Source organism: Gallus gallus, chromosome Z (genome assembly GCF_016699485.2).
Source record: "Gallus gallus isolate bGalGal1 chromosome Z, bGalGal1.mat.broiler.GRCg7b, whole genome shotgun sequence".
Classification (NCBI taxonomy): domain Eukaryota; kingdom Metazoa; phylum Chordata; class Aves; order Galliformes; family Phasianidae; genus Gallus; species Gallus gallus.
The window spans coordinates 79,342,934-79,353,637 of NC_052572.1; the positions used below are offsets into that span (position 1 = coordinate 79,342,934).

General features: G+C 53.4%; 1 long non-coding RNA gene across 1 annotated transcript; it reads right to left on the reverse strand.

Annotated features, from left to right (window-relative positions):
• Positions 1-6,828: 6,828 nt before the first annotated feature.
• LOC107052428 lies at positions 6,829-9,386 on the reverse strand. Its single transcript, XR_005842898.1, has 3 exons — positions 9,306-9,386; positions 8,016-8,261; positions 6,829-6,888 (listed from the first exon to the last, which is right to left on the reverse strand). It is a non-coding gene; the product is annotated as an uncharacterized LOC107052428 (long non-coding RNA).
• Between the last annotated feature and the right edge of the window lie 1,318 nt (positions 9,387-10,704).

Genomic DNA, 10,704 nt, shown 5'->3' on the forward strand with positions numbered 1-10,704 from the left:
CAACCTGGAACAAGAACAAAGAGACGGATGGAATACTGAATGCAGCATTTCTCAGGCCTCAACTGTTCAACCAAGAAAGAATGGCCCGCAGAAAAGTAACCCTCATTCAACATTTGCAGCCAGAAGACCTACAAAAGCAATTGACGGAGCATAAGATGGCTGTTCTCCGTGCTTGTACAAAGGACAGAGATGGTCAACTCCTGACTGCGTATTGAGCACGAGAGGCTCTTGCTTCTAAGTCACATGAGGAGACAGTTTCCCACCCAAGCCCAGAGCCAAAGGGAAAGGCCTCTGACAGCGACACAGGGAAACTGTTGACGTCCAGAAGCCACCCTGTGCAGGGCCGAGCAGCTCGAAGCTGACATTCCTGACTTGACTGCAATTGCGCCCAGGAGTCTGAAGCTCGTGCCTACCTGAAAGCCATGCTTGCCTCTCCACCAGGGGCTCTGCTCCTTTGCTGGCATAGCAAGAACGCACACCAGGTCTCCCACCTGCAAGAGATTGCAACATCAATCCCAGCGTCAGCACAGCTGGGAGGAAAGCACAGCTGAAATGGCACCCTTCTTCTGCACTGCCAAATAGCGCACAGCTTGAGAGCAATTGCACCGGGGCAGCTCTTCAGGCATTTCCTGTGGGAAAGCTGGGCTTGGAGGTACAAGAGCCACTGCCTTACACACCAGACAGAATACAGTGCAAGCATGCCAAATCAAAACGTCTTTTAGACATGGCTGAACTCCTCCCTGCATCCAACCCAGTGCAAGTCCTATCTGGACCTGCATCTTCTGGGCTTCGTCTCACAAGGCATTCTGAAGGTGTCTGAGAATATTCCTCATGCATTCACACGTTATACTCTTCTGTCCGTGACAACAAGGAAAGCCTTCTTTAACTGCTTACCTCCAAGGAGAGCTCATCCGCTGCCTGGGCAACGTATCTCTTAATAACATGGCCAGCAGCAATAGCCGGAATATTAAGAGATGGCTCCTCCTGGACCAGCAAGGGCTTCCCCTGGTTCTCAGGCTGAAACAGAGACCACAGGCCATGGTGAGGAGCTGAGGACAAACAAGGAGGATTTCAGGGTGCCATCTTGATGCCAGTAGCAAGGAAATGAAGCTTTTAAGGCAGCTCTTCAGTGACACCAAGAGATCCGGAAGGATGCTCTCTCTCTTGAAAAGCAGGAGAGCACACCTGTGGCTCACACTGCTGGCTCAAGTCAGGGAACAGAGACCAAGCAGAGCTTCACACTGTACCTCCGTCAACGCCCGGTCAGGCCCACGGCTGATCTCGCTGCTCGCGATGCCCATCACAGCAGGTGCGACAAGCTGCAACAGAAAAGAATCACATTTCCTGTGTTCACACAGCACTGGATTGAGAGTCTTCTTCAGAACTACTCTCAGTTGCCCACTGGCGGAGGCAGGTGTTCTACAAACAACCACTCTGTGCAGTCTACTCAAACGGGACAGCCGTTGCAATACGCAGCACTGGACCAAGTCGCTGTCCCTCTGCTAGCAGATGGGGACTCTGGCACAAAGCAGCAGATGCATTTGCCCGCAGCACGCTGAGAGCACAGTAGCAGGCCAGGGAGAGGTGTCACTGCTGGGGCTGGAGCTGCTCCCCAGCCCCCGGCTCCCAGCAGCAGCCTCACCACCAGCGCCGGCTGCAGACTTGCCCACGCATTTCCTCTGCCTGCATGCCCGCTGTGCTCCCTACAGCTGTCGGGCACACTCACACAGCCAAAGCATGCACGCTTGTGCCCCTGGCTCATGTTGTGCAGCTCTGCACAGAGTGGGGCTAGGGCTCTTTGCATAAGGGATTGCCTTCCTTCACACTAGCTGCTCCCAGCACTACAGGCAGCACCCTGCCGAGGGCTGAGCTGGAGAGGAAGTGGAAAAATCCCACACGTGACCAGAGCTGCATTTCAGCTGGACGAGGCTGTGTTACTACACACGGTGTGACTAAACACGGGCTGCTGAACCATGTGGCAATACAAAACATGGCACGTACCTGGCAAGAGATCAGAACAAGGGAGAAGAAGATCCTCGAACCCGCAGCTGTTCCTTGTCACTTTGCTCTGATCTTCCGCGAGCAAAAGCTGCACCAAGGGAGCAGGTGGAGGGTGGGGAGGGGAGGGAGAAAGAGCAGGTCAGTGAGCCTCCACAATTTAGCAAGGAAGGCGAGGGAAAAACCGTGGGACAAATGCCATCTTGATGGATGGCTTTGGAACTGAGGGCCTGGGGGAAAATGGTGTATGACGGTCCAGACAAAGCAATAGATCCTAGGAGCTCTGCCAGCCAGCACTTCTCAAGCCCTCGCGGCCCACCCGTCTATCCCGCACCGTCTCAGCTTACCTACAAGGCGCTGCACAAGACGGGATGAAGACGAACGGACTCAGTCAATGCACAAGTGCAACAAGCCACGTACTCACGCCGAGCTCAAGCGCTCCAATGAAGGGACGCAGCACGCGCTGCTCCTCCCCTCATTCTAGCCGCTTATGACATCACTAAGGGCCACCCGGCTGCTCCACCATGGACGGACAAGGTGGGGAGGCAAGACCACGTCACAAGACCACAGGATTCCAAAAGGGCACCCCAGCGTTCGAGAAATCAGTGCGTGGTTGGAATTCTATCCCAGCCAAATCCTGGAGAAGCTGACATGGGGTTGTCGGGACCAAAGTGCAGGACCCGGCGCTTGGTCCTGTTGAGCCTCTTGCTGGGCCTATGGCAAATCCACACTAGGGTCCTTCTTTGCACCCAAGGGCGGCTTAGAGCAGCCATCTCTTGCACCTGGATGGAAATAAAGGAAGAGAAACACAGCACTACTACCAGACTGCTTTGCCAATTTCTTTCCTGAGTGCATTTTTGCCTTTTGGCTTCCATGACGACCTCATTTCCTCCTCCTTTTCTTTGGGGGGAAGCTGCCCCAGTGCCTGAGCTTCACATGAAACATGACACTAAGACAAACGCTTGCCCTGGGTGGAGGGTGGCTGTGCTTTGCCAGGTATACTAGCGGGCTAGGAAGCGTCACGTGGCAGCTCCAGGCCCAGTCTACATTCACTCACTGTGGCCACAGCTGCTGCCTCACCGCCAGAACGTATCGGAGGATACAGATGGACGCAGGCACTCCTGCTCCTTCTGCAAAGCCCTCCTCTGCACAGCCCGTTAGCTGCTGCTCGCTGCTACGCCAACCGGGCTCCCCTTGACAGCAGCCCTGGGATAAACACGCCTGTACTCTTCCGTGCAGCAGCGAGCTCCAGGGATGAAGCAGCACAGAGGAAACCAACAGAATCTACTGCTGCTGAATCCACCAGCTCCTTCTGTCCACCAGGAGTAATACCTTGGGACAGAACACAAGTGGGATAAACGCGTCTCGCACACGGACTAAGGGAATCAAAACAGCTCCTTCGAGAAGTGCTCGTAGGGTAAACCCAGCCTCAGAGACACAAATGCATCTGGTTCCAGTAAATATTATGGCACCTTGGTGATGACATGCTGTTCTGCTGCTCGGAGAGCACGAAGCATGCTGTGTTGACAGGCACAGCAGCGCGATGCCCAAGCTGAGCACGCAAACCTCCCCAGCACCCCTGGCCAATGCTGCCAGGGAAATGCACTGACCTTCAGCCCCACACGGCTCGCTGCACGGACACTGGGGGGCTGTCTTAGTCTCAGGTGGGATCCATTTTTCTTCAGTGTCTGCTATGATGCTACAACAGTGAGAACACTCTCGTGTTTATAGTTTCTGAGAAGCAGACCTGGACAGAGCCAAGGCCGTTCTCAGCAAAGCTCTCAAGAAGGAGCTGGGAGGAAACCAAATGAGGACAGCTGATGTCAACGGGCCAAAGGGATATTCCATACCATATGACATCAAGTGGAAGGCGTTTTAACGGGGGTGGGAGCTCATCTCACTCTCTTCCTCTGCTTGCCCATTGCTTGGGAGGTGCTGAGCCACTGCTTCTACATCACTTCTTACATATATTCATATATATGTGTGTGTGTGCATCCGTTACTTCTGTCCTTTTCTCTGCCTTTGGAAAGAGATTTCTATCAATGCATGAGTTCCACCTTCTTTTTTTTTCCCCCATAATTCTCTCCCCCATCCCACCGGGAAGGGGGCAGTAAGCAAAGGACTGTGTGGTGCTAAGCCACCCACCGGCTTAATCCACAACAGGGCCGTGGGGCAATGGCAGCAGACGTGAAGTGCACTGGGCTCAGCAGGAAATGAAAACCATCTGGAGGTACGCAAGCCCATTCCCAGCTGGGCTGGGAGCTGTTGCTCAGCCTGACACCACAAGCAGAAAAGAAGCGCACATAAGCAGATGTTCTTATCCACACGTGCAAGTCCGGGGGTGAAGAATAAAAGGCTCGCTGGGCCATGGGCAAAGCAGGGAGCAGATGATAGGCAGGAAACAGGAAGGAGTTCAAGACCAGCTCTCCTACACCAAAGACAGGGAGAGCTGAGTCAGCACCACGGGAGTTCTTACGACACAGCTTGAGAGCTTGCAGAGACTTGAGATTGCCAAAGGAGGCTGCCAGAGTAACTCTCTCTCACCAGTCTTTTGCAGGGCTCTCACGGATGCTTGCGATGCTGACTTCCACTGCCTATGGCATTGGTAGAAAGCCCAGGTGACAAATGCTCAGTCTGTCTGGGTAACGCTTCTATGCTTCCATGGTTATCACTGAAACAAAAGAAAAAAAGAAAGCATGCCACCCTATGAAATTTGCCTCTCTACTGCTGCTGTCAGCGTGACATCTAAGATGAGCATTACGCATCCCTGCACCTGACTGAAGATTCATCCAAGTCTGCGTTCCACACAGCTCCATCCCAGTGCCAAAAAGAAACACGTACCGAGATGTTTAGAAGATTCTTTGTGCAGATACAAGTGCAGGGTGCATGTGTATTCTCTACAGCAAGAAATAGTAATTTCTCAAGCAGTATGATGAAAGGTCAATGGAAAGGAAATATAGGATGAACTCTTTTCATATAAAAAAATCCTTGCTAAACCTCTCCCCAGCAAAAGGAAGCCTGCTGGGCATTGCTAGCAGCAGTTCCCAGAACATCTTGCACCACAAAATGCAGCACGCTCCTTTTTTTCCACACACCCCTCATCTCTCTCATCAGCGTCAGATTCACTCCAGTTCAATACACCCATCAGAACAGCCCTTCCGTTCTGCTGAGGTAGGAACCCACTGCTGGCATATCCCCCAGTCCCGTTCCCGGCTATGTCCAGCACCTGTGGGGAAAGGAAGAGCAACTGCCATCACCTACCCAGACTTCTTGCAGGGCCTTCCATATGCTCTCACGTCACAGGTAGAAGCTGCAGAGCTCTCGTGGCACAAAGCTCAGAGAAGGATGGAGAAATCAAGGTTGCCTCTAAGGTGCTGCAAGGACTCAAGGTGAGGACTCACCAGTGCTGAGTACAGGGGGATGATCACTTCCCTGCTCCTGCTGGCTCCAGCCCTTTGCATTGCACTTCCAGTCTAAACCGTCCCTTCTGCACTACTGCTCGGATCCTCACTTGGGGCTGGAGCTCAAGAGGTCAACACAACGGAAATAACACAGCGTGCAACTGGAAGACGTGTCTCAAAGCCCACAAGAGTCAACTCTCTCACCTTGGGCACAGCTCACCAACCCGGAGCCAGGCCTTGCCAACTTGGTTCTTCTGAGAACGCGGGAGGGGGCCGCACATCACACCAGGAGCATCCCTTTCAATTGCAGCTCCATGGAGAGAATGACACCGACTAACAGGCCTGAATGAATTCATTCACAACTGAACAGTGAGTTTGTTCTTCATTAAAAAACACACGGAGATTCTTAATCCAAAAAGAGAATGGCAGCACGTCAGATCGGCCAAAGAGGTTCCTGTTCCTACGCCTCATCCCCTTACCCCAACTTCCCTTGCCTCATCCCCTACCCCTACTCCTCAGTGATGCCCACAGGCTTCAAGTCAGCTCTCAAAGCCAGAGGACTCCTTTCACACGACTCTAGCACAAAGGATGGCACACTTGTTCCATACACTCAAACGGACCAAGCAGTGGGATCACACTCACTTAAAACACACACAGAAGCAGCCGAACCCTGAGCACGTACATCCCCTCCTGCACTACTGGAGCCCACAGCTCACCTTCACACCTCCGGGGATTTCTGCTCTTTTACACTGACGCAGCCTCGCTACAGCTCCATGGCTGTCACACAAGGCCTGCAGGACCTCTTGCTCCGCAAACTCCGTCTGCAGGCATTGCTTCATGAGGTTCACCACCTGCCCTCCTGAGCAAAAACAAGCACTGAGAACAAGAGCAAAGCGCACTGGATTCCACCTGGCCTGGTCCCCAGGCCTCAGTCGTGCCACACATACCTTGCTAAGCAGACTCATCCCTAGTGCCTGGCTGCACATCAGCACATGCATCATTCCTCAAATGCCCCAGCCCAGCAAGCAAGGGATCAAAGCGTTGTGACAGCTGAAACCACAGCGCTCTGGGACATTCCTGTTAGCACTGACCGTGAACAAATCTACCACTGAGCAACAGGATGTGGGACAAACAGCAGAAAGCAACCAACCTGCAGAACTAACTCCTTTCGGGTTGGTCCAGATGTTTGTATGCTCCCTTCCACGGCCCAGGCCATGCTTGCTGAGATGCTCCTCTCAGAACTGGCAACCTTGCTTTTAAAATTACCTTCTTTATACAACTTGATGCTTTAAAGCAGAAGCTCACCTAGCAAGGACCTTACCTTAGACAAGCTCCATCTGCAGGGAAAAGTTATTCCTCTGTGTCTGCAGACTTGGCACGCATTTTCAGCTGCAATAGTCAGCCCAGATCTCAGCACAGCTTTACCAACCACAGAAAGCCAGCTCATGGCCGCCATGTTTGTTTTTCTCTCTTCTGAAACACTGCACTTCTGCAAGAAGCAACGGTTACAATCACAGAATCACAGAACTGGAAAGGGCCGGAAGGGATCCCTAGAGATCATCGAGTCCAACTCCCCCCTCTGCTCAACAGGTTCCATACAGCAGGCTGCACAGGTGGGCATCCAGCTGGGTCTGGAGTATCTCCAGGGAAGGAGAATCCACAGCCTCCCTGGGCAGCCTGTTCCAGTGCTCCGTCACCTCACTGTGAACAAGTTCCTTCTCACGTCGGTGCAGAACTTCCTGTACTCCAGTTTAGGGCCATTTCCCCCCTCTCCTGACCCCACAGACCACTGCAAAAAGGCTGGCCATGTCCTTTTGACTCCCACGCTTCAGATACTTAGAAACATTATTAAGATCCCCTCTCAGTCTTCTTTCCGCAAGGCTGAACAGACCCAGGTCACGCAGACTTTCCACACTGGGGAGATGCTCCAGGCCCTCGATCATCTTTGTGGCCTTCTGCTGGACTCTCTCCAGGAGATCCCCGTCTGTTTTGTACCAAGGAGCCCAGACCTGGATGCAGTACTCCAGCTGAGGCCTGATCAGGGCACAGCAGAGGGGGAGGATCACCTCCCTCGCCCTGCTGGCCACGCTCCTTTTCATGCGTCCCACCATCCCACCGGCCTTCTTGGCCACCAGGGCACACTGCTGGCTCATGGCCAACCTGTCACCCACCAGGACCCCCAGGTCCTTCTCTGCAGAGCTCCTCTCCAGCAGCTCACGTCCCAGCCTCTACTGATACTTGCGGTTATTCCTTCCCAGGTGCAAGACTCTACACTTGCTCTTGTTACACCTCACCTGCTTTGCTACTGCCTGGCTCTCCAGCCTGTCCAGCTCTTGCTGAACGGCAGCACAGCCTTCGGGCGTGCCAGCTGCTCCTCCCAGCTTTGTCCTCAGAGGCATACTTACTGAGGGTGGACACTATCCCCTCCTCAAGGCCGTTGACCAAGATATTGAACGAGACCAGAGCCAGCACCCACCCCCAGCGTTCACCGCCACTCACAGCTCTCCAACCGCACTCTGCACCGCCCATCACCACCCTCTGAGCTCGGCCACTCAGCCAGCTCGCAGCCCACCTCACTGTCCACTCATCTATCCCACACTTGCTCAGCTTCATTACCAGGATGTCGTGGGAGACTGCATCAAAAGCAGTGCTGAAGTCAAGGTAGACTACATCCATTGCTCTCCCGCCATCTATATAGCTGCTGATGCCTCACAGAAGCCTAGGAGGTTGCTCAAGCACACTTTCCCCTTGCTAAATCCATGCTGACTATTCCTGATGATCTTCTTCTTCTCCAACTGCTTGGCCATGGCATCTAGGACAAGCTGTTCCATCACCTTGCCGTGCTTCTTTGTACCACAAAAGCTAGGAAAGAGGAAAACATTTCCACATTAGGCATACATTTCAAGGACGCTCCAGGCAAGTGGAGACAGTGGAAAGCACTGGCAAGTCAAAGCACACCAAGATTTCCCACGCAGTGTTAGCTATGGTGATGATAAATCATGTCCCCAGAAATGCCTGCACTAGAACACACAATCCAAAATATCAGAAGCTGCGGAGATACAAATTCATCACAAGCCAGAAGTCCTTTAGGTCGTGCACTCCCTGCAGTACTGACACTGGAGGATCAGAATCGTTTGAGAAGAACCTGGGCCTGCTAAGCTCCTTCCCACCCTCCCAAGGAAAAGCAAAGCAACCGCACCGCCGCCAGCACAACCCCACAGCACGCAGCAGGGAAAGCAAACAGCTTCACAGTGCTCCCCTTCATTCCCAGCCTAACTAAGAGACCACATGAGGATTGATTGGGAAATCACTACAAAGCAAAACACACCTGAGCGTGCACAGGATTGCACTCTTCCAGTCTGTCACCACCCTCTGGGGGAAAAACTTCCTCCTACTATCTAACCTAAACCTCCCGTCTCACTTGAAAACCATTCCCCCTTGCCCTACCGTCATCCACCCTCATAAACAGCTGGTCCCCCTCCTGTTTATATGCTCCCTTCAAGTACTGAAAGGCCACAATGAGCTCTCCCCAGAGCCTTCTCTTCTCCAAGCTAAACGAGACCCGTTCCTTCAGCGTTTCCTCATAGGAGAGTGGCTCCAGCCCTCATGACCATCTTCATAGTCCTCCTCTGGACCCACTCCAAGAGCTCCACGTCCTTCCTGTGCTGGGGGCCCCACGGCCGGAAACACTACTCCAGATGGGACCTCACGACACTCAAGAGCTGAGCAGAGGGGGACAATCACCTCCCTCTCCCTGCTGGCCACCCCTATTTTTATGCAGCCCAGAACACACACATATATAGATATAGATGTAGAACTCCATGCCTACAGCCCCCCCCCCCCCACAATCCTCTACAGCTCCATATTCCTCCCTATTGCGTCCAGCAGTGTACCAAGGACACCTACCTTAGACAAGCTCAACCTACATGGAAAAGTTATTCCTCTGTGTCTGCAGACTTGGCACGCATTTTCAGCTGCAATAGTCAGCCCAGATCTCAGCACAGCTTTACCAACCACAGAAAGCCAGCTCATGGCCGCCATGATTTTCTCTCTTCTGAAACACTCTACTGCTGCAAGAAGCAACGATTACAATCACAGAATCACAGAACTGTAGGGGCCGGAAGGGATCCCTAGAGATCATCGAGTCCAACTCCCCCCTCTGCTCAACAGGTTCCGTACAGCAGGCTGCACAGGTGGGCATCCAGCTGGGTCTGGAGTATCTCCAGGGAAGGAGAATCCACAGCCTCCCTAGGCAGCCTGTTCCAGTGCTCCGTCACCTCACTGTGAACAAGTTCCTTCTCACGTCGGTGCAGAACTTCCTGTACTCCAGTTTAGGGCCATTTCCCCCCTCTCCTGGCCCCACAGACCACTGAAAAAAAGGTTGCCCATGTCCTTTTGACTCCCACGCCCTCCTTAGCCCTGGTTCTGGGGGGCTGCCGGGAGTCCGGGGGGCACAGGGAGCAGGGCTGGAGGGGTTGGGGGCTGGGAGGGGGGACATGGCCCGCATGCTGCCAGCAGCACTGTGGCGCTGGGGGACCCGAGGCCTCGATCCGTCCCAAACCCACGGCCCATCCCACACCCCTCATCCCAGTCCCACAGCCCACAGCCCAACCCCACGGGGGTTCCACGGGGGAAGGAACAGAGCTACCACTGAGCAACAGGACGTGGGACAAACAGCAGAAAACAGCCAACCTCAAGAACTAACTCATTGCCGGTTGGTCCAGATGTCTGCATGCTCCCTCCCACGGCCCAGGCCAAGCTTGCTGAGCTGCTCCTCCTTTGTGCAGGACTGACAACGGTGCCCATGGCATGTGGTGGCTATGCACAGCATGCCTTCTACTTGCTTTTCCTCTCTCCGTCTTCCACCACCAAACAGAACCTCCAATCTCTCCCGGCTAAAAAATCACTTGGGGAAAAAAAGAACTGGCAACCTTACTTTTAAAATTACAACTTGATGCTTTAAAGCAGAAGCTCACCTAGCAAGGACACCTACCTTACACAAGCTCAACCTACACGGAAAGAGTTATTCCTCTGCGTCTGCACACTCGGCACGCTTTTTCAGCTGCAAGTAGTCAGCCCAGTTCTCAGCACAGCTTTACCATCCACAGAAAGCCAGTTCACGGCCGCCATCTTTTTCATCTCTTCTGAAACACTCTACTGCTGCAAGAAGCAACTGATTACAAGTCACAGAATCACAGAACTGTAGGGGCTGGAAGGGACCTCTGGAGATCACTGAGTCCAACCCCTCCCCCTGCAAAACAGGCTCCATACAGCAGGCTGTACTGTAGGCATCCAGCTGGGTTTG